Below are 24,437 nucleotides of genomic sequence, written 5' to 3'. Positions count from 1 at the left end.
CCAACCTCTGCTCTGGCCTTAGAGCCAGAGCGCGTCGCCAGGTCTGAAGACAGGATTTCTAAATCCGCCAGACTATCTGTGTTCATTGGGTCGAGTACGGGAGAGCCTGAGAAAGCAGTGTCGCTGGCAACCATCACAAAGCTGGACTCTTCCCCGGACACTAGCTCCGAACTCTCGGAGTCAGCATCGTGTGAGCTCGCCGAGGAATCCCCTTCCCGCCGTTCTCCACGGGTTCTCTTCTCCCTGGCCAAACCTCGCCTTTAAGCGAGGCACTGGACCTGATGTGATCCCTCGTCATTACAGAGGAGCAATGTCCGAACTATGCCCAGCCCTGACTAGGGGCTGAGAATGGGGAATTTTACACCCCACCCACCACCCACTTCATCACCACAGTCGAATACTTAACTGACATGCTCGATTACGGCTCCGAAGACATCAACGGTATGGACGACGATGCCGGAGAGGAGCCGGACCAAAACCCGCCGTTTACCGGACATTGGACGGCCACCTCTTCGTATGATGTGTACATGGTGGATGCACCCAAGGAGGGTGACGGCGATAATGAGAAAAATCCAGTAGAGGATAAACCTCCCGAGATACAACCAAAACACTGACGGTGCTGATCTAAATCACGCTGCAGCAAAGACAGCAATACCGGCACGAGATACAACAATACTCCGGACGATGCCGAAGACCAAGAAAACCCCATCGAGCAAAACTCTGAACAAGACAATTGGGAGGATGGGCAAGTTAGCCCTGATGAATAGGCCGCAAATGAAGACTCGGAGGACAGTAATTACCTTCCACCCTCCGAGGATGAGGTGAGCCTCGGCGATGAACAAGTTATCGTGCCTGAGGAACCTCTCGAGCAGGAGCGCTTTAAGCAACGGCTAATAGCCACTACAGGGAGCCTGAAAAAGAAACATCAGCAGTTTCAAGCTGATCAAGATCTACTCAACGACAGATGGACTAATGTCCTGGGAGCCGAAGAATACGGCCTCGTGCGCCCAACCAAAAGTTATCCGAAGCACAGACTGCTACCTCAATTCGATGATGAGGCACTTGAACCCGTACCAGCAGCACATGGCCGGGAAAAAACGGCAACTCAAGCCAAACACCGGTCCATACTATCTCGCCGTAAAGGTAGAGACACAACGGCTCGGGGACACACATATGATCTGCGGCAGGACCTGAAAAATAACCAGGTCTGGTCAGGTTGATCTATGGGTCGTGGGGGCGTGCCTCCACGCGCGACGACGGCTATCAAGCCAAACATGACAAGCATAATCACGCCCGGGCCGAAAGCCGCAGACGGACTCCATCTGAACTACGTTGCAACCTGGCCTGATATAGAGGAGCTGCACACCCCCTTTGCTTCACTGATGAAGTAATGGAGCATGAATTCCAGAAGGGTTTAAACCCGTCAATACCGAATCATATGATGGAACAACAGATCCCGCAGTATGGATTGAGGACTTTCTTCTCCATATTCATATAGCCCGCGGTGATGATCTTCATGCCATCAAATACCTCCCGCTAAAACTCAAGGGACCAGCTCGGCACTAGTTGAACAGCCTACCCAAAAACTCCATTGGCAGCTGGGAGGACCTGGAAGACGCCTTCCGTGACAACTTCCAAGGAACATACGTCAGACCTCCGGATGCCGATGACTTAAGTCACATAGTTCAACAACCCGGGGAGTCAGCCAGGAAATGTTGTACCAGGTTCTTAACCAAAAAGAACCAGATCGTCGACTGCCTGGATGCCGAAGCCCTAGCGGCCTTTAAGCATAGCATCCATGACGAATGGCTCACCCGACACCTCGGCCAATAAAAGCCGAAGTCTATGGCGACCCTCACGGCACTTATGACCCGCTTTTGTGCGGGTGAAGATAGTTGGCTAGCCCATAGCAATAATAATGCAAGCGAACCTGGCACCTCCGAAGCCAAGAATAGCAATGGCAAGCCCCGACGCAACAGACATAAGCGTCGAAACAATAGTGACAATACTGATGACACGGCGGTCAACACCGGATTCAGTGGCTCCAAGTCTGGTCAGCGGAAGAAGCCATATAAAAGGAACAATTCGGGCTCTTCCAGCCTGGACCGCATAATCGATCATCCATGTCAGATCCATGGCACCCCTAATAAACCAGCCAATCATACCCAGCGGAGTTGTTGGGTCTTTAAACTGGCCGGCAAGTTAAATGTCGAAGACAAGGAGAAGGGGTCGCAAAGCGAGAATGATGACGAGGAGCCCCGTCCGCCGAACACAGGGGCAGAAGAAGTTTCCCCCCAGGTTAAAACAGTGAACATGATATACATTACCCATATCCCCAAGAGGGAGTGCCAATGTGCGCTCAGGGACGTCTATGTGATAGAGCCAGTCGCCCCAAAATTCAACCCATGGTCATCCTGCCCGATCACTTTCGATCGCAAGGACCATCCGACCAGTATCCGTCATGGCGGTTCAGCCGCGCTGGTCCTCGACCCAATCATTGATGGATTCCACCTCACGCGAGTTATCATGGACGGTGGCAGCAGCCTCAACCTGCTCTATCAGGATACAGTCCGCAAAATGGGCATTGATCGATCAAGGATCAAGCCCACAAAAACTACCTTGAAAGGAGTAATACCAGGTGTAGAGGCCCGCTGCACAGGTTCAATCACATTGGAAGTTATATTCAGATCTCCAGACAACTTCCGAAGCGAAGAATTGATCTTCGACATTGTCCCCTTCCGCAGTGGCTATCACGCACTGCTCGGATGAACTGCATTTGCTCGATTCAATGCGGTGCCACATTATGCTTATCTCAAACTTAAGATGCCCAGACCATGCGGTGTCATAATAGTCAACGGAAACACGGAGCGCTCCCTCCGTACTGAGGAACAGACCGTGGCCCTAGCAGCAGAAGTACAGAGCAGCCTTATCAAGAAGAACCTTAATTCGGCGGCCAAGCTCTCGGACACTGTCAAACGAGTCCGGACTACTCTGCAGCAGAATAGTCCAGCCCGTCAGGAGCTCGACTAGCAATTCGGCCTCCGTCTCAGACCCAGCCAACTGGCGGCGTACGTACTGCGTGTACATAACTATGTACTCAAAATACCATGGGCATAGACGGTGGCGTAACTTGATTGTCGTCCATCATACGGCTCACACACATAATTTTCCTTTTCCTTTTTACCATTTCTGGTCTCTTTTTCACAGGCCCCTCCCGACGGCCTGAGCATCGGTCCTTTCGAAGCATAGATGCACCAAGGCGGCAAGCAGTACAGACGTGTGGGGGAATCTCTAGATGTTCTTCTTGCCAATCGTTCTACCTGTTTTCGGCACCCGCACGCAGCTCCCCCTTGGTATTGGCATGTTAAATAGCCAGGTTGCTTATCGCACTATTTGTACAAATACGCTTTGACGTATTAATCAAATTATAATGGAAACAGTTTGTGGCCCAACTTACGTGGCACTAGCTTACTACTTCATTTTATCATTCTTATCGATTGCACCCGTACACTTTGGTATGCTTTGATTTGCCAGGGGCATCATTATGCCCCATACTACGGCAACAAAGTCTGAACACTTTTCACAGTACAGTTTGGCACCCCGAATTTTAGCATTATATGCATTGGGTCCGAATCATGTCTTTGGTCAATAGTTGGGTTGCCCGGCTCCTGTGCTTGCTACCTTACGTTCCGTCCTATTGGCTAGGGTAGTAAAGGGAGAACTATTGCGATTGTGTTTCTGGTTTATTCGAGCAAACACCTCAGTAGAGAAAGCCAAAAACTGACTGTCATGATACGGTGAGAGCTGGTCAGCTATTCGGAGGTCACAAATCTTTTGTGATTTTTCCCGCATTATGCGACGAATCGGCCTCTACCCAATCAGGTGTCTATAGCACCCTAGTCCAGATTAAATACTAACTAGGGGCTGCGCCTACATTTCTATTGTCAAGCTCCTATGGCTAAGTGAGAGTGTTAAAGCCACATAGTCCGATTGCCTGGTTTGTTGCGCGAAACACCTCCTTCAAGGACCAAACTATTGGATCAAGAGTGTTTAGATTTATCCCGAACACCCTCGTACTACCTACGTGGGGGCAGAAGCCAACGACTGGCCAACTCTCAGATTTAACAAAACGGCCGCACAGGAGGTAAAATTTTCAAACAACAAACATTATATTACATAAAGACTTTGTTTCACAATACATGAAGGGACAACTTGAATGAATTCATTCAAAGATAATGTCTTTTGAACATTGGCCATCTACGATGCGGGATCCCTTCAGGACATCCTCAAAATACTGCTCGGGCATGCGGTGCTCCTTGCCCGCGGGTGGTCCCTCGGTGGCGAGCTTGACGGCGTCCATCTTCGCCCACTTCACCTTGGCACGGACGAAGGCCATCCACGCACCTTCAATGCAGACCGACCACTTGATGGCGTCAAGCCGAGGGCAGGCATTGACCAACTGCTTCACGGGCCTAAAGTAGCTACTGGGTATGGCTTCAGCAGGCCACAGGCGGATTATCAAATCCTTCATGGCCAGCTCGGCCACCCTATGCAGTTCGGTCAGTTGTTTCAGCTGATTGCTAAGGGGCACCAGATGCTCTGGCGCAAGGTATTGCGACGAGAACAGCTTCTCTGTCGAGCTCCCCTCTTCAGCTCAGAAGAATTCCGCAGCGTCAGCAGCACTGCACGGCAGATGCGCAAACGCCCCTGGAGAACACCAAACCCGGGTCAGTAAGAGGAACCTTTTCTTCACATACTTGCTCTGCATAATAAAGGCCTTACCCACCGCGATTTTTCTGGCCTCCTGGATTTCCTGGAGGGAGCCCTGGGCTTCAACCCGGGCATCGTGTGCACTTTGGCGGGCCTTGACAAGTTCGGACTCTTGATCTGCAATATTGCGCTCCAAGGACTCGTATTTCTTCACGGCGTCCTGGAGCTCCTGCTGGACCTCACCAACCCTGGCCTCGTGTTTTTCACGAGCGGCTTGTTCTTTTGCCGCTCTCTCATGGGCTTCGTCCAGCACCATCTTGAGGGTCTCCACCTCGGTCGCCGCTCCTACAAAATATCATGGCACAATGGTCAACACAAATCATTCATCCTTTCTGAACCTACATAAGGTCATTGCATACCTTGATGGTCCTCCAACTATTTTTTCATGCGGCCAAGCTCTTCCTTGATCCGCTCCAGACTCTGCTTCAGTCCGGAGACCTCATCAGCATGAGAGGTCGCAGCCAGCAAAGACGCGTGCTTATTCACATAGACATGTATGGTTAGTCTCCTGCAAAAATTAGTTGATCCTCTGTCCGGTTTTTCTTTTCGAACACCGTACAGTGTCTCAGGGGCTACTGTCTATACTATGACATTCCTTTTGCATAAATTGTGTTTTTCATACCTCAAAGCCTGTTAGAAGGCTTGTGTAGGCTTCGGTCAGTCCGCTCTTCGCGGACTGAATCCTCTCCACCACCGTACCCATGAGGGTACGGTGTTCCTCAACAATGGAAGCGCTTCCAGTAGAGTATCCGGTGCCTTTGGATGGATAGAGGTCATCGGTGGAATCGGTGCACCTCCTTCCTTCGAAGGAGGCTACATGCCGGATTCCGGAGCCGTATAGGTCTCCGGAATTGTATTTGGCTGGGGGCCGGATTGAATATGGCCCCCATCGCTAGTCTCCGTGGGGATTTGCTCCCCCATGTGTCTGGCAGTCGAGGGTTCACCCTCTGGCGCCACCCTGACGGCCTCCTGTGTCTCTCCCTGGCCTGGGGAGGTCCTTCGGGACAGCACCTCTGTGTTTTCCATGGCCTTGGGAGAAGAGGCCGCCGGAAGGGACCCGTTGTCCATCACCTTCGGATCCAGCGAGTTCCCCGAAGATGAGGATCGCTCGAGGTCGGAAAGAGCTGGACTGTAGTGCATGATTCAACATGTTAAAACCATGAAGTAAAGGAGCCAGATATGTGTGTGCGTCTTTGAGAACTTACGATTCGGCCAGGGGCTTATCCCTGGGGCGCCACTCGGAGCTGCTGTCGATGTCCCACGCGAAGTTGTCCGTGAGAGAAACCTTCCCCTTTTTGGACGCCTCTGCCTCCAGATGCGTGGAGGCCGCCCTTTTTTCCTTCCCCCCTCCGAGGGAGAATCGCTTCCTCCTCCTCATCATCCTCGGTGTGGGAGGAGTGGGTCTCAGCGTCTTTGGACATCATGTCCGAAGTGCCCTTATGGCGGAGAACACTCCTGGTCTCCTTGGCCTTCTTCTCCAGCGCTTGGTAGGGCGCCGGAACCAGCATTTCGTCAGAAGAGGGATTGCTGGGTTTTTGGGCAGTGGAGCCAGACACTGAATCCGCTCTGCCTTCTTTGTCCAGCCCTGAAAAATGAATGGGGAAGCTTACACATCTTCCTTGAGTATGCAAGTAAAGGGCACACCTTGAAATACGGAAAACTTACCGCACTGGCGGGATGGGCCAGGTCGTGCCCGCGGTCCTCGGTCGTCGCTGGCCACGTCTCGTTGGCCTTAAAGAGCACCCTCCAGATGTCTTCGTGCATAGTGCCGAAGAACTATTGAAAGGTCTGGTGCTTGGCCGGATCGAACTCCCACAAATGGCAAGTCCGGCTTTGGCATGGAAGGATCCGACGAGCAAGAATCACCTGGATCACATTGACAAGCTTGACGTTCTTGTCCACCATGCTCCTGATGCACGTCTAAAGCGCTGGCAGCTCGTCCAACAAAGACCAATCCAGGCCCTTCTCTAGCCAGGAGGTAAGCCGCATCGGGGCACCGGACTGGAATTCAGGAGTCGCGGCCCAGGTGGCGTCACAAGGCTCTGTGACATAGAACCATTGATGTTGCCACCCTTTGACGGTTTCCACGAAGGTACCTTTGGGCCATGTGACATTGGGCCGCTTGCTCACCATGGTGCCTCCGCACTCTACATGTTGACCGCCCACCACCTTCGGCTTCACATTGAAGATCTTTAACCACAATCCGAAGTGGGTGGGATGTGAAGGAAGGCCTCGCACACAATAATGAATGCCGAGATGTTGAGGAAGTAATTGGGGGCCAGATTGTGGAAATCCAGCCTGTAGTAGAACATGAGTCTGTGGACGAATGGGTGGAGAGGGAATCCCAATCCGCAGAAGAATTGGGGGATGAATACCACCCTCTTATGGGGCTCCAGGGTGGGGATGAGCTGCCCTGTTGCTGGAAGCCGGTGGGCGATTTCCTTGGCCAAGTACCCGGCCTCCCAGATCTTGGTGATGTCCCTCTCCTTGATGGAGGAAACCATCCACTTGCCTTGCGCTCCAGGTCCGGACATGGATGGAGTGCTTTTTTGAGGTGGAAAGGATGGAACCTTGGGCAGTGGAGCTCGGGAATGGATGGGCAGAGAGAAGGAAGGCATGGGTGAAAGAGGTGAATCCTTATCCCTTTATAAAGGCGGTGAATATCAAGCGCCTCCCAACTCGCCTATTCCCCAAGGGTCGTGCAGGCGGCGTGGTTGGATTACCCACACCCGTATTGATGAGAATCATGCAATAAGGGGACACGATCTCTGCTTTGACAAGACGTGCCAATAAAACGGCGTCTTGAAACATGGATCGGGAGGCTAGAAAACAGTTCAAAATAAGGATCGGGCAGGGACGTGATGTCACGCTGCAAAAGCTGTCAATGAAATGGACTCGCGAAATATTATGCTCTCGGCGGTTGTGTGTGGTATTTGCTTTGTAGAGCCAGACACGTTTTCTGTGTTCGAAAGCTATTTTGGAGTATTCGGAGGAGGAACCCGCCTTGCAATGCCGAAGACAATTTACGCACCGGACACATCGTCATTGAAGCCTGGTTTAGGGGCTACCGAGGGAGTCCTGGATTAGGGGGTCCTCGGGCGTCCGGACTATGTAACATGGGTCGGACTAATGGGCTATGAAGATACAAGACAGAGGACTTCTCCCCGTGTCCGAATGGGACTCTCCTTCGCGTGGAAGGCAAGCTAGGCATCTGGATGTATTATTTCATTTCTTTGTAACCGACTTTGTACAACCCTAGGTCCCTCCGGTGTCTATATAAACCGGAGGGTTTAGTCCACAGAGGCAAGATCATAATCATACAAGCTAGACTTCTAGGGTTTAGCTACAACGATCTCGTGGTAGATCAACTCTTGTAATCCTCATACTCATCAATATCAATCAAGCAGGACGTAGGGTATTACCTCCATCAAGAGGGCCCGAACCTGGCTAAAACATCGTGTCCCTTGTCTCCTGTTACCATCGACCTTAGATGCACAGTTCGAGACCACATACCCGAGATCCGCCGGTTTTGACACCGACATCGACCTTGACAATCCGACTATGAACGTGCGAGATGTCGCGCCTTAGCAATCGCTAAACCAACTTCTGAGGGGTTATTGACCATGCCGGAGCACGATCAACCTGACTACGAGGTTTTGTTTCCTGCGAGCAAACGAAGAACAAGCAAGAAACTAAGATTGCAATCTGGATATTGCGAATATAAGTGGAAAGCTTTATTAATGGAGGTGTGGTTCTGTGACGTCTTGGTCTGGTCGTTGAACACAAACGAAGTACGCAAAGTTGCAGCTATGGCAAACTCTTAATCTAAACAAAACCCAAAGTCTAAACGATGCCCTAAGGGTTGTATATATGGAGGAGAGAGGGGGGAATTTCGTGGCCCTTGGAGGAGGGTTCAGAAACCAACCCTAACTCTTGTTTCCCCACACATACGGACTCTAAAAACAGCCTATAATCAAGTATTTCGAAATTACATGGTCCTGGCCCAAAAATAAGGTGACGCGGCACCTAGAATAGCCTCTGGACGAAGTTTATGAAGTGGTATCTTGTATATTTCATCCCAGGCTTAATGCGCTCATTATTGTGGCTTCAAAGTCCTGGAATCATCACTTGTAACTCCGTTCTTGTTCGCCTTGCGCATGCCATCATCTCCATGCTTGAACTTGCTTCAAGGTTCATCTGTCTTGTCCAAGCTAGGCCCTTCATTTGTAAGCAAAACAAATGTATCCAATTTAGGCAGCATCATATTCTCATGAACATTAGAATCGTTACCAAGAAATGAAAGTTCATGGTAATTCAATTGGCGTGCGCGAGCTCTAGTAATTGGTCCAGTATGTATAGCAGCAGGGGCTGTGGGTGTAACAATGGTATTGATGTCCTGATCAACTAGTTCAGGGGCTACTAAGGGAGTCCTAGATTAAGGGGTCCTCGGGTGTCTAGACTATTCAATATGGGTCGGACTGATGGCCCATAAGGATAAAGTAGAAGACTATTCCCCGTGTCCGGGTAGGACTCCTATATGCGTGGATGGCAAGTTTGGTGTCTGGATCTGTTGTTTCCTTCCTCTGCAAACCGACTCTATAGAATGCTAGGTCCCTCCGGTGTATATATAAACCGGAGGGTTTAGTCTATAGAGGCGATCAGAACAATCATAGGCTAGACAGCTAGGGTTTAGCCATTACGATCTCGAGGTAGATCAAGTCTTGTAACCCCTATACTCATCGAATATAATTGTCGGCGTTCTGGGAACAGGGGTCCCCAGACTTGCCTGCCTGCAGCCCACGACATGGCTCTTCTAGTGGCCTAGTACAGCCCATCTTCACCAGCAAACACTCAAGACCCTCACAAGGGGCCAAGTCTCGCAAGGCAGACGGCACAAGACCTCCTCAGGGGTAGCCTCGCTAGGCTGGCTCATGAGGAGCGGAGAGATCAAGGTAAGGGGCACCTTGTGAGGTTCCCGTGACGTGAGCCGTGACGACCAAGGCCAGGCGGGTGCCAGGCGGGCGCCAGCAGGCACAGAGCACCAGTTGCCTCTCTAGTTCTAAAGGAGCAGGCGCAGGTGAGGACTCCCGAGGCATCAGGCAAAGGTTTCCATATCGGTGCAACAAGACCAAGACCAGCAGGATGGCAGGACGGAGGTCATCGCGGAGCCCACGACGGCGTCACCTGCCAGGGCCTTTGGCATGCAAAGACCAACTTTTGTCAGGATAGCTTGTACTAGTTGTCCCCCTTCAAATTGGTCGTTGTGGGATCCCTTCCCGCCTAATATTTGGGAATAGGACCAGGGCCTCTATAAATAGGACTAGCCATCACCATAGGAAGGGGATCAGATCCATTCCACCATGATACGCACCAGCTCACCAAGCTCAAGAACACCTCCCCTCTGGAGGCTGTTCTTTCCTTGTACTTGTTCATCCTCAGCCTACAAGGCAATCCACCACACCACACTGGAGTAGGGTATTACACCACATCGGTGGCCCGAACCAGTATAAACTCTTGTGTCCCTTGTTCTTCGAGTTCGGCAAACTAGGTTTTTAGATCGTTGCGAGATCATGAGCTAGGGGGAAGGAAAGATCTTTGTGCCCACCCTAGTGTTTGAATCTTAAAGGTTTTGCCGGAACCCGAAATCTGACATTTGGCGCGCTAGGTAGGGGTGCGATGAAGCTTTCCCTTCGCCCATCCACATTCCGCAGCTCCATCACATCCATGTCAGATGCTCGCCGAGCTCGCGCCGAGTGCCGGGTCGGTCGCGTCCCCCAGATGGCGCCCATTGGCGGACCTCCCCGCCATTCTCCATCACATGTTGCCAACGCCGCTACCAGCCCGGTAGCAAACGAGCAGCAAGCGTCGTTGTGGCACTCCTCTGTGCAGCGGGACGACCGCACCGCCACCTCGTCGCTGACTCCAGCCGGCTCATCGTCCCACGCTCGTCGCACGCCCATGGATGCCTAGGCCACGTTGCTCATGGCACGCGAGCTCCTGCGTTACAGCCCGGTCGACGACCTCTACGAGGACTGGCTGGACCGCATCGCCAAGCTCGTCAGCGCCGCTGGGGGCTCTCCTGCACCATCCCTCTCGCTGCCTCGCCCGCCTCCAGCCGTGGGAGACGTAGCTAATGGAGCGCCTCCGCCGCCCCTGCATCAAGACGGTGCACTCGTGCCGAGACGCGCGGCTCACGGAGCGCCCCCGCCTCCTTCGCACCAAGATGGTGTCCTCGTCCCAAGATGCATCGTCCCTGCGGTGTGATCCGCCATGCCGTGTGCCCGCGCACGAAGAAAGAAGCTGCCAAGAAGTTCCCCGATCGCAGGAAAACACTCCTGCACTCCCTGCACCACCACGTCAAGACCGTGCGCCGCCTGCGGTGGTGGTGCGTGGGTACCAAGACCAGGCTCCACCACCACGACGGGCTCCGTTGACCATAGCAGGCTGTCGAGCCTTCACTCTCGAGCTGTGCACCGTCATTTGGCCAGGCAAGTTCAAGCCGGATCTGCCTCCGCGCTAAGATGGCACCCCCGACCCTGCGGAGTTCCTGCAGCTCTACGAGCTGAGCATCGAGGCAGCCAACGGAGACGGGAAGGTCATGGTGAACTGGTTTCCCATGGCTCTCAAGGATGGTGCTCGTGCATGGCTCGACAACCTGCCCGCGGGATCAATCTCCTCCTGGGGCGAGATGCGCGAGTGTTTCATCGCCAACTTCCAGGGCACTCACGGCCGCCCTCCGGTCGCGGGTGACCTACACCGCATCAAGCAGCAGCCGTGAGAGGCCCTGTAGAAGTACATCCGGTGCTTCAACAGCGTTCCCCTCAAGATCCCCAAGGTCACGGACGAGGCCATCATCTCAGTGTTTTCCGATGGCGCCCGCGATGTCAAGATGAAGGAGGAGCTTGCCATCCACAAGGAGCTATGCACGGCTCTGGAGATGTTCAACATGGCGACCAAGTGCGCAAGAGCTGAGGAAGGGCGCCTCTGCCTCCTCGAGCTCCCTGCTGCCGACCTAGAAGAGAAGAAAGCCAAGGCCAAGGACGTGAAGCTCAAGGGAGTAGCCGTGCTCGTGGAAAAACCAGACACAAAGCGCGGCCGGGACCACCCTGAGTCGTCCAAGAGCAGCCGTCTGTTCTGTGGCTTCCACAATGTACAGAGCCACAACACCAACCACTGTCAAGAGCTCAGGGCCATACGAGATGGACGCTTCGGTCGATGCCCCGAGCGCAATGACCGAGGCTACAGCCAAGGAGGAGGACGAAGTGGAGGATGCTGGGACGACTGTGGCCCCCGCCAGGAGTGGCATGACCGGCCTCATGAGGACCACTGGCAGGAACAGCCTCGTGAGGGCGCCGGAAGGGACCAGCCTCGCGAGGACCGCCCTCAGGGCAATCCTGGCCTCCCTCCGCTGTTGTCAGCACCAAGAAGGAACGACGACCACCATCAGGACGAGGGGGCTGGGGGCTTCCAGGAGCCGCGCGCTATCGCGTGCATCTTGGGCGGCGCTCAGGCCCCAGCTTCCCAGCGCATCCTCAAGCGGTATGCTCGCGAGGTGAACACGGCTGAGGGAGTCCTGGACTAAGGGGTCCTCGGGTGTCCAGCCTGTTATCTATGGCCGGACTGATGGGTTGTGAAGATATGAAGACCGAAGACGGTACCCGTGTCCGGATGAGACTCTCCTTGGCGTGGAAGGCAAGCTTGGCGAACAACTATGAAGATTCCATCTTATGTAACCCTAGATCCCCCCCGGTGTCTATATAAACCGGAGGATGTAGTCCGGAAAAGGATATACTCAATACAGTAGTCATACAGGCTAGACTTCTAGGGTTTAGCCATTACGATCTCGTGGTAGATCAGCTCTTGTAATACTCATATTCGTCAAGATAAATCAAGCAGGAAGTAGGGTATTTCCTCCGTAGAGAGGGGCCGAACCTGGGTAAACATCGTGTCCCCTGTCTCCTGTTACCATCAACCCTAGACGAACAGTTCGGGACCCCCTACTCGAGATCCGCCTGTTTTGACACCGACATTGGTGCTTTCATTGATAGTTCCTCTGTGATGTCGCTGAAAGGTTTGATGGCCCCTTCAATTGTCAATAATGACACTATCTGCGGAGAAACTTTCCTCCCCAGGCAGATCTTCGTGTTCGGCGGCTTCGCACTGCGGGCCAACTTGTTTGGTCATTTGGAGCAGATCGAAAGCTATGCCCCTGGCCATCAGGTCAGATTCGGGAGCTTGAACTACGTCGCGGACATCCGTGGAGACTTAATCTTCGCCGGATTCGATACCGCGGTAGCCGCTCCCGGTCACCCCGATGATCATGACCTAAATCTGTCATCGGGCCGCATCCCGCTCCTGTAACCGCTCTGACCCTAGAGCCGAAGCAGGCTACGCAATCCAAAGACGGGAGGATTAACCCCCCCTCCCCCCCACGGAGGCCGCAGATTCCACGGCATTGGAGCCGCACATGGACCTGGCCTCACACGATGCCTATGCCACCGGAACGCCGGACTCGTCTTCGGCCGTAGGTTCCGAACCACGCGAGCCCACGGACGCCGAGCTTGATCGTTTATCGATCTTAAAATTCAGCGCTGCAGACATCTTCCAGCACTCGCCTTTGGGCGATATGCTAAACTCATTAAAAAACATGTCCTTGGCGGAGGACTCTCAGCCGAAATATATCCGACTCGAACTAGGGGCTGACGATGGAGAATTTTACGTCCCATCCGCCACCCACTTTATAACCACGATCGAGGATTTGACCGACGAACTTGATTATGACTCTGAGGACATCGATGGTATGGACGACGATGCCGGAGAAGAAGAGGCCCAGAACCCGCCGTTCAGCGGACACTGGACGGCCACTTCCCCGTATGACGTATACATGGTGGATGCACCAAAGGAGAACAACAGCGATGATAAGGAAAACCCAGTTGTGGATAAACCTTCCGAAATACAGTCCAACCGTCGGCGTCAGCGGCACGCTCTAAGTCATGTCGTAGTAAAGACAGCAACACCGGCACAGGAGAAGATGACACTCCGGAAGGTGCCGAAGACAACGAAGACCCCGTCGATAAAGCAAACAAACAAGTTGAATGGGAAGATGAGCAGGTTAGACCTGTTAAACAGGCAACGCACGAAGATTCGGAGGATGGTAATTACCTTCCGCTCTCCGAAGACGAGGTGAGCCTCGGCACCGAAGATCTCATCGTGCCCGAGGAACCTCTTGAGCAGGAGCGCTTCAAGCGTCAGCTAATAGCGATGGCAAGGTGCCTGAAAAATAAGCAGCAGTAGCTTCAAGCTGACCAAGATCTGCTCAATGATAAATGGACTGATTTCCTAGCAATCGAAGAATACGGCCTCAAGCGCCCAACCAAAAGCTACCCAAAGTGCAAATTGCTACCTCAGTTCGACGAGGAGGTGCCGGAGTACATACCACCATTGCACAATACGGCCGCCCGGCCACCACGTGGTCGGGAAAAAATGGCAACTCATGCCGAACACCAGCCCGCCCCGCCTCATCACTCAGGCAGAGGTAAATCAGCCCACGGCCATACATATGACCTCCGGCAGAACCTGAACAATAAAGCAGGACATACAAGATCAATCTATGGATCACGAGGACGCGCCTCGACACGTGACAACGGCGACCTATTTGTACATGAGAAACCTAGTCATGTGCGGGCTGAACACCACACACGGACTCCATTAGAGCTGCATCATGATACGGCCCGATATAGAGGCCCCGCACACCCTCATTGCTTCACTGATGAGGTCCTGGATCATGATTCCCTGAAGGATTCAAGCCCGTGAACATAGAATCATACGATGGAACCACGGACCCCGCAGTGTGGATCGAGGACTTCATTATCCACATCCATATGGCCCGCGGAGATGACCTCCACGCCATAAAATACGTCCCTCCAAAACTCAAACGGCCAGCTCAGCATTGGCTAAACAGTCTGCCTAAAAATTCCATTGGCAGCTGGGGGGACTTGGAAGAGGCTTTCCTCGATAACTTCCAAGGTACATATGTTCGACCTTCGGACGCTGATGACTTAAGCCATATAGTTCAACAGCCCGGAGAGTCCGCCAGGAAACTCTGGACAAGGTTCTTAACTAAAAAGAACTAAATTGTCGACTGTTCGGACACCGAAGCTCTAGCAGCTTTCAAGCATAGCATCCACGCGAATGGCTCGCTCGCCACCTCGGCCAAGAAAAGCCAAAACTCATGGCGGCCCTCACGGCACTCATGACCCACTTTTGTGCGGGCGAGGACAGTTGGTTGGCCCGTAGCAAAAACAATGCAAGCGACGCCGGCACCCCTGAAGTTAAAAGCAACAAAGACAAGTCTCGATGCAATAGATACAAGCGCTGAAACTACAATGACAACACCGGGGATACGGCGGTCAACGCTGGATTCAGTGGCTCTAAGTCCGGTCGGCAGAAGAAGTCGTTCCAAAAGAACAATTCGGGCACATCCATCTTGGACCGCATACTTGATCGTCCATGCCATATTCATGGAACCCCCGACAAGCCTCCTAATCATACAAATAGAGAGTGATGGGTTTTCAAACATGCCGGCAAATTAAACGCCAAGAACAGGGAAAAGGGATCGCAAAGCGAGGACGATGACGAAGAGCCACGGCAACCAAACATAGGGGGACAGAAGAAGTTTCCCCCTTAGGTCAAAACGGTGAACATGATATATGCTACCCACATCCCCAAGAGGGAGCGCAAGCGTGCGCTCAGGGACGTATACGCGATAGAGCCAGTCGCCCCAAAATTCAATCCATGGTCGTCATGCCCGATCACTTTTGATCGTCGGGATCACCCGACCAGTATCCGTCACGGAGGCTGGGCCGCACTGTTCTTAGACCCAATAATTGATGGGTTCCACCTGACTCGTGTCCTGATGGACGGCGGTAGCAGCCTCAATCTACTCTATCAGGATATAGTACAAAAAATGGGCATTAGCCCATCAAGGATCAAGCCTACAAAGACCACCTTTAAAGGAGTCATTCCAGGCGTAGAGGCCCGTTGTATGGGCTCAATCACATTTGAGGTTTTCTTCGGATCTCCGGACAACTTCTGAAGCGAGGAGTTAGTCTTCAATATCGTCCCATTCCGCAGCGGCTATCCTGCACTGCTTGGACGAACTGCGTTTGCTCGATTCAACGCAGTGCCACACTATGCTTATCTCAAGCTCAAGATGCCCGGCCCACGCAGCATCATAACAGTCAATGGCAATACGGAATGCTCTCTCCGTATAGAAGAGCACACAGCTGCCCTAGAAGCAGAAGTACAAAGCGGCCTTCTCAAGCAGAACCTTCATTCGGCTGCCCTCAGACACCCTTAAGAGGGTCCGAACTACTCTGCAGCAGGAGAGCTCGTCTCGTCAAGAGCTTGACTAGCAATCCGGCCTCCGTCTCAGTCCCAATCAAGCGGTGGCATGCATGCCGCACGTACATAACTACACACTCAAAATTCCATGGTCATCAACGGAGGCATAGCTAGCTTGTGATCCACGGCACAGCTCAACCGACATCGGATACACACATACTTTCACTTCTGCTTGTTTTCTTTCAGGTTTTAATCCCACAGGCCCCATCGGGTGGTCTGGTTATTGGTCCTCTTGATGGATAAATACACCAAGATGGTGAGGAGCGCAGACATACGGGACTTTTTTAGGTGATTCCGTTAACGATAACTCTACCTGTTTTCCAGGACCCACATGCAGCTCTCCCCTGGTTTCGGCATGTTAAATAGCCTATTGTTTATTGCACTACTTGTATCAATGCGCCTTGACGTACTAATTACATTACAATGAAAATAGTTTGTAGCTGGAGCTATAGGACCCCAGCTTTTTACCTTTACATCTTTTCTGTTTTCTTTCTCTCTTTTCCTTTTTTCAGTTTCCCTGTGGATAACCCCATCAGGTAGCACCCATACACTTTGGTACGTTTTGATGTTTGCCAGCGGCTTTATAGCACCCCACATTACGGCAACAAAAGTCCGAACACTTCTTATAAGTATAGTTCGGCACCCCGAATTTAGCATTATATGCATTGGCTCCGAATCATGTCTTTGGTCAATAGTTGGGTTTCCTGGCTCCTATGCTTGCTACCGTACATTCCGCTACATCGGCTAGGGTAGTAAAGGGAGAACTACTGCGATTGTGCCCTGGTCTAAACTAGATGAGCATCTCTGTAGAGAAAGCCGAAAACTGACTATCATGATGCGGCGAGAGCCGGTTAGCTGTTCGGAGGTTTCAAATTGTTGGAGATTTTTCCGCATTACGCGAAGGATCGGTACTTCCCGATCAGACGCTGACAGCACTCTGGTTCGTATACTAGGGGTTGCGCCTATGTTTTATTATAAAACTCCTATGGCTAAGTGAGGGTGTTCAAGCCGTATAGTCTGGTTGCCTGGTTCGTTGCGCTAAACAACTCCTTCAAGGACCATATAATTGGATCAAGATTGTTTAGATACCATCCCGAGCACCTCCGTACTACCTACGTGAGGGCAGTAGCCGACGACTGGCCAACCCTCAGATTTCATACAACACGGCCGCACAGGAGGATACAATCAAAACATAATAAAAATTATATTACAAAGCGGTCTGTTTTCATCCCACAAGGCAAAATACAAGTGTATTCATTCGAGAATAACGTCCTGCCCGCACTGCGTTGCTGCAAGTCGAGATCACTCCAGGACATCCACAAAATATCGCTTGGGTGTGTAGTGCTCCTTGCCCTTCGACGGCCCCCGGGCCACCTCGACGGCGTCCACCTTCGCCCACCACATCTTGCAACGAGCGAAGGCCATACGGGCACCCTCGATGTAGACTGATCGCTTGACGATGTCTAGCCGCGGACAAGCCTCCACCACCCGCTTCACGAGGCCAAAATAATTGCTAGGTATAGCTTCGGCTGGCCATAGTCGGATTATTAAATCCTTCATGGCCAGTTCGGCCACCCTGTGCAGTCGACCAACTGTTTCAGTTGATTGGCAAAGGCCACCGGAAGTTCTGGCACAGCATACTACGACCAGAACAGCTTCTCCGACAAATCCCCTTCCTTGGCTCAGAAGAACTCCGCAGCATCGGATACACTGCGCGGCAGATCCATAAAAGCCCCTGGGCAACTCCAAATCCGGGTTAGTAAAAGGTACTTCATCTCCGCATACTTGCTTTGCATGTTAAACGCCTTACCCGCTGCGATCTTCTCGCCTCCTAGATCTCCTGGAGAGCATCCCGGGCCTCATTCTGTGCGGCCTCTATGCTCTGACGAGCCCTGGTAAGTTCGGCATCTCGAGCCGACGCCTCGCGCTTCAAAGCTTCACACTTCGTCACCATGTCCTGGAGCTCCTGCTGGACCTCGCCGACCTGGGTCTTGAGCTTCTTACGGGCGGCTTGCTGTTGGACAGCCTTCCCCTCAGCTTCGGCCAGGGCCTTTCTCAGGGCCTCAACCTCGGTCGTCGCTTCTGTACAAATCATGGCATTTTGGTCATCGCATATCATTTTTTCTTTTCGAATATATAGCAGGTTATTGCTTACCTTGTTTCTCCTGGAGCTGCCTCTTCACTTGGCTCAGCTCTCCCTCGGCCTCCGCCAGTTTCTGCTTCAGTCCGGAGACTTCGGCAGTATGTGAGGCCGCGGCCAGCAACGACGCATGTATTTAAGAAAAACTTACTTAGTTTCCTGTCATAGGAGATTGATCCTCTGTCCGGTTTTTTCTTTCCGAACACCGGACAGTGTCTCAGGGGCTGCTGTCTACATTGGGATTCTCTCCTTTTGGCGTCACTTACCTCAAAACCTGTCAGCAAGTTGCCGCAGGCCTCAGTTAGTCCGCTCTTGGCAGACTGAACCCTTTCAATCACCGTGCCCATAAGGACACTGTGCTCATCCATAATGAAAGCGCCTCACAGCGCTTCCAGCAGATTATCCCGTGCCCCTGGTTGGACAGGGGCCACCAGCGGAATAGGCATCCCCCCTTCTTTCAAAGGAGGGTGTGTTCTGGATTCCGGAGCCGCCTCGGTCTACGAAATTGAGTTCGGTTGAGGGTCGAATTGTATACGGCCCTCCCCGCCAGTCTCCGGGGGGATTGATTCCCCTTGGTGTCCGGCGACGGGGATTTCGCCTTCGGGCGCCTCCTGAGCCTCTCCCTTGCCGGGAACAGTCCTTCGAGACAGCACCTCCGCATCACCCCTGGTCTTGGGGGAGTGTGTGGCTGGCGGAGAGTCGCTGGCCATCGCCTTGGAATCTAGCGAGCCTCTTGACGAGGATCGCGGAGGGCTATTGTGGACCGGACTACAATAACATAACCAATCATCTTAATACAATGAGGAGAGGAAACTTCATGGGCGGATAAGGTATTAGTACTTACGATGTGGCCCGAGGCTTAGCGTGGGAGCGTCTCTCCGGACTGACATCAACGTCCCATGCGGAGTTATCCACGAGGGAGCCCTTCCCCCTTTTGGGCACCTTTGCCTCCAGAGTTGCGGAAGCCGCCCTCTTCTTCCTCCCCCCATCAGGGGAGAGTCTCTCTCCTCCTCCTCATCCACGTCGTCTTTGGCGGCGGTGGAATGGGCCTTGTCTACGGACGTCGCGTCCGAGGTGCCCTTGCAGCGGGGGCCGCTCCGGACCCCCTTGACCTTTCCTGTGGCCTTCTTCTATGGTGCCCTATAAGGCACCGGCTCCAGCATCTTTGCTAAGCATGGGATGACTGGCTCCTCGGGCAAGGGATCCGGACACTGGATCTGCTTCGCCTTCTTCAACCAGTACTGAAAAAGCAATGGTAATGAAAGCTTAGATATCATCCTTGAAACAAGCAAGTAAGGGATGTGTTGAAAATAACATACCTCGTTGGGGAGGTGATTTATGTCGTGACCATGGTCCAAGTTAGTGGCTAGCGGTATCTCATTGCCCTTGAAAAGCAACTTCCAGGCATCTTCATGAGTCGTTTCAAAGAGCCTCACCAAGGTATGGTGTTTCTTCGGGTTGAAATCCCATAGAGGACGACTTCGGCTCTGGCAGGGAAGGATCCAGCGCACCAACATCACATGGATTATGTTGACAAGCTTGATGTCCCTATCGATCATACTTTAGATACATGTTTGTGGCAATCAGCTTGTCCGACGAGCACCAGCTTGGGCTCTTCTTGACCCAGGAGGTGAGCCGCACGGGGGCGCCGGAGTTGAATTCGGCAGACGCGGCCCAGGTGGCATCGCGGGTTTCGGTGATGTAGAACCATAGCTTCTGCCATTCCTTGACAGGTTCCCCGAATGTGCCTTTTGGCCAAGAGACATCGGTGCGCTTTCTCACCATGGCGCCCCCGCACTCTGCATGCTGTCCGTCCACCACCTTGGGCTTCACGTTAAAGGTTTTGAGCCACAGCCCGAAGCGCGGGTGGATGCGGAGGAAGGCCTCGCACATGATGATGAATGCCGAGATACTGAGGAAGGAGTTCGGGGATAGATCGTGGAAGTCTATCCCATAGTAGAACATTATCTCGCGGACGAAGGGGTGGAGTGGAAACCCTAGCCTGCGAAGGAAATGGGGGATGAGCACTACCCTCTTGTTGGGCTTCAGTGTGGGGATGATTTGTCCCCGGGCTGGAAGATGGTGGGCGATTTCCTTCGCCAGGTACCCGGCCACCCGAAGCTCGGCGATGTCCTCCTCCTTAACAAAGGAGGCCATCCATTTGCCTTGACCTCCGGATCCAGACATGGTTGAGTGCTTTCTCGAGACAGGGGAAATGAGAACTTGGGCGTTGGAGCTCAAGAATGGAGAGGCAGGAAGAAAGCGTGGGAGAAGAAAGGGGAATCTTATCTCCTTATAAGGGCGGCGAATATCGAATGCCCCCCCATTCGCCTTAAAATTCACCTGCTCCCAAGGGCTGTGTAAACGGTACGGTTGGGTTACCCACGCCCGTGTTGATGAGAATCCTGTAATGAAGGGACACGATCTCTGCTTTGACATGACGTGCCAATGACAACCATGTTTCGAAACGTGGGGCGAAAAACAGTTCGAAATTATAACCGGGCAGGCATGACGTCCCATAGAGTTGATCTACGCGCCAGATACCTTGTCACTGAAGCAAGGTTCAGGGGCTACTGAGGGAGTCCTGGACTAAGGGGTCCTCGGGCACCCGGCCTGTTATCTATGGGTCGGACTGATGGGCTGTGAAGATATGAAGACCGAAGATGGTACCCATGTCCGGATGAGGCTCTCCTTGGCGTGGAAGGCAAGCTTGGCGAACACTATGAAGATTCCATCTTATGTAACCGACTCTATGTAACCCTAGATCCCCCCGGTGTCTATATAAACCGGAGGGTGTAGTCCGGAAAAGGATATACTCAATATCATAGTCATACATGCTAGACTTCTAGGGTTTAGCCATTATGATCTCGTGGTAGATCAACTCTTGTAATACTCATATTCATCAAGATCAATCAAGTAGGAAGTAGGGTATTACCACCTTAGAGAGGGCCCGAACATGGGTAAACATCGTGTCCCCTGTCTCCTGTTACCATCAACCTTAGACGCACAGTTCGGGACCCCCTACCCGAGATCCGCCGGTTTTGACACTGATAACGGCCCTCCCCAAGCTCGAGGCCATGCGCCTGCTCAGGTGGTCCAAGTACACCATCACCTTCAGCTCGGCGGACCAGCTCAAGTGCGCGGCAACCGCCGGCGTCCTCCCGATGCTCTGCTCACCTGTCAGCAGCAACGTCCAAGTCACCAAGACCCTCATCGACGGCGGCGTGGGGCTCAATGTCCTGTCCGTCGAGACGTTCGACAGCCTCCAAGTGCCATATGACCAGTTGCAGCCTACCAAGCCTTTCTCAGGAGTGACCGACGACTCCACCACCCCGATAGGGCAGGTCTGCCTCCCTGTCACCTTCGGCCAGCGGGACAACTATTGCACCGATCTCATTGACTTCGACGTCGCCCACATCCGTATGTCATACAACGCCATCCTTGGGTATCCAGCATTGGCCATGTTCATGGACGTGACCCACCATGGCTACAACGTCCTCAAGATGCCAGGAAGTGGCAGAATCATCACAGTACCCTGTGAAGAAAGAGATGCAGTGTGCTCCCTAGAGTGTGCCTTCCAAGCACCAGCAGTCGAAGACCCCGACAGCGAGGGCACCATGTACCCTCCTGAGGCCATCCCCAAGAAGAATAAGAAGCTACTCCACCTAGGGCCTCAGGAGAGCGCTGTCTCCAGCCGCACCACCTCAGGATCAGCGTCCGCACCTGCGGCGCCTCCCTCCCTCACATAGGAAGGCGTGCCTGGCGCCCTCCTCAGGCAAGGCTCTGGGGCTCTCTTCTGGAGGGCCTCAGACCTAGCCAACGTCACGAGAGAGGCGCTCGGGCACCACGTGGAGGTGTGCTTTGCTGCATGTTTCCCTCAAGAAGGCACATGGCGAGGAGCGCCAGGTACTCAAGAGTTCATCACCCAGGCAGTCCAGGGGCTTTAGGAAGCAAGGACCATATGTGGCGACTGCCGCCCACCACCCGGCGCAGCTCCCCATCCTGGCAAGGATGGCGGGCTGCGCGTCTGTCTCGACATTCCAGGGCTCAATAGGGTTGCATCTCAGGAGCGCTTCTGGCCTTCGCGCATTGGCCGGTGCGAGGGTCCACCTCACAGCTATGTTTGCATGCCGTTTGGCCTGCCGAACGTGGCTGTCACCTACCAGCGTCATCTATGAAGCATCCTGGCGGCTCAGGAGGCCAGGCACCACGCAGTCCTGACGAAAATGGTGACGGTCCTCAAGGAACCACTCGAGCCCCCAGAGCCTCCTGAGGCTTAGGGCCCTGGTGGCTCGTGAGGGGCGGCTCTTCGGCACGCATCATCAGCTACTTCAACACTCCTTCGACAATGGTACCAGGTGACATTTTCCGGTTCACTCAGCTGGGAGCGCCCCTCGGGCTGCATCATTCCCAAGTCGTATAGGTTTGCCCCTGCAGCATGTATCCTTCTGCATCTTTATCTTACTCTGTTGGGGGCGCCCCCCAGGCTGCATCATCCCCAGGCCGCTCGGGTCCGTCCCAGTGGCATGTATCTGTAATGCCCCAAGCTCGAGGCCATGCGCCTGCTCAGGTGGTCCAAGTACACCATCACCTTCAGCTCGGCGGACCAGCTCAAGTGCGCGGCAACCGCCGGCGTCCTCCCGATGCTCTGCTCACCCGTCAGCAGCAACGTCCAAGTCACCAAGACCCTCATCGACGGCGGCGTGGGGCTCAATGTCCTGTCCGTCGAGACGTTCGACAGCCTCCAAGTGCCATATGACCAGTTGCAGCCTACCAAGCCTTTCTCAGGAGTGACCGACGGCTCCACCACCCCGATAGGGCAGGTCTGCCTCCCTGTCACCTTCGGCCAGTGGGACAACTATTGCACCGATCTCATTGACTTCGACGTCGCCCACATCCGTATGTCGTACAACGCCATCCTTGGGTGTCCAGCATTGGCCATGTTCATGGACGTGACCCACCATGGCTACGACGTCCTCAAGATGCCAGGAAGTGGCAGAATCATCACAGTACCCTGTGAAGAAAGAGATGCAGTGTGCTCCCTAGAGTGCGCCTTCCAAGCTCCAGCAGTCGAAGACCCCGACAGCGAGGGCACCCTGTACCCTCCTGAGGCCATCCCCAAGAAGAATAAGCAGCTACTCCACCTAGGGCCTCAGGAGAGCACCGTCTCCAGCGGCACCACCTCAGGATCAGCGTCCGCACCTGCGGCGCCTCCCTCCCTCACATAGGAAGGCGTGCCTGGCGCCCTCCTCAGGCAAGGCTCTGGGGCTCTCTTCTGGAGGGCCTCAGACCTAGCCAACGTCACGAGAGAGGCGCTCGGGCACCACGTGGAGGTGTGCTTCGCTGCATGTTTCCCTCAAGAAGGCACATGGCGAGGAGCGCCAGGTACTCAAGAGTTCATCACCCAGGCAGTCCAGGGGCTTTAGGAAGCAAGGACCATATGTGGCGACTGCCGCCCACCACCCGGCGCAGCTCCCCATCCTGGCAAGGATGGCGGGCTGCGCGTCTTTCTCGACATTCCAGGGCTCAATAGGGTTGCATCTCAGGAGCGCTTCTGGCCTTCGCGCACTGGCCGGTGCGAGGGTCCACCTCACAGCTATGTTTGCATGCCGTTTGGCCTGCCGAACGCGGCTGTCACCTACCAGCGTCATCTATGAAGCATCCTGGCGGATCAGGAGGCCAGGCACCACACAGTCCTGACGAAAATGGTGACGGTCCTCAAGGAACCACTCGAGCCCCCAGAGCCTCCTGAGGCTGAGGGCCCTGGTGGCTCGTGAGGGGCGGCTCTTCGGCACGCATCATCAGCTACTTCAACACTCCTTCGACAATGGTACCAGGTGACATTTTCCGGTTCACTCAGCTGGGAGCGCCCCTCGGGCTGCATCATTCCCAAGTCGTATAGGTTTGCCCCTGCAGCATGTATCCTTCTGCATCTTTATCTTACTCTGTTGGGGGCGCCCCCCAGGCTGCATCATCCCCAGGCCGCTCGGGTCCGTCCCAGTGGCATGTATCTGTAATGCCCCAAGCTCGAGGCCATGCGCCTGCTCAGGTGGTCCAAGTACACCATCACCTTCAGCTCGGCGGACCAGCTCAAGTGCGCGGCAACCGCCGGCGTCCTCCCGAT

Source organism: Triticum urartu, chromosome 1A (assembly GCF_056163025.1).
Source record: "Triticum urartu cultivar PI428250 chromosome 1A, HENAU_Tu73, whole genome shotgun sequence".
Classification (NCBI taxonomy): Eukaryota; Viridiplantae; Streptophyta; class Magnoliopsida; order Poales; family Poaceae; genus Triticum; species Triticum urartu.
Note: the sequence above shows the minus strand (reverse complement) of the source record.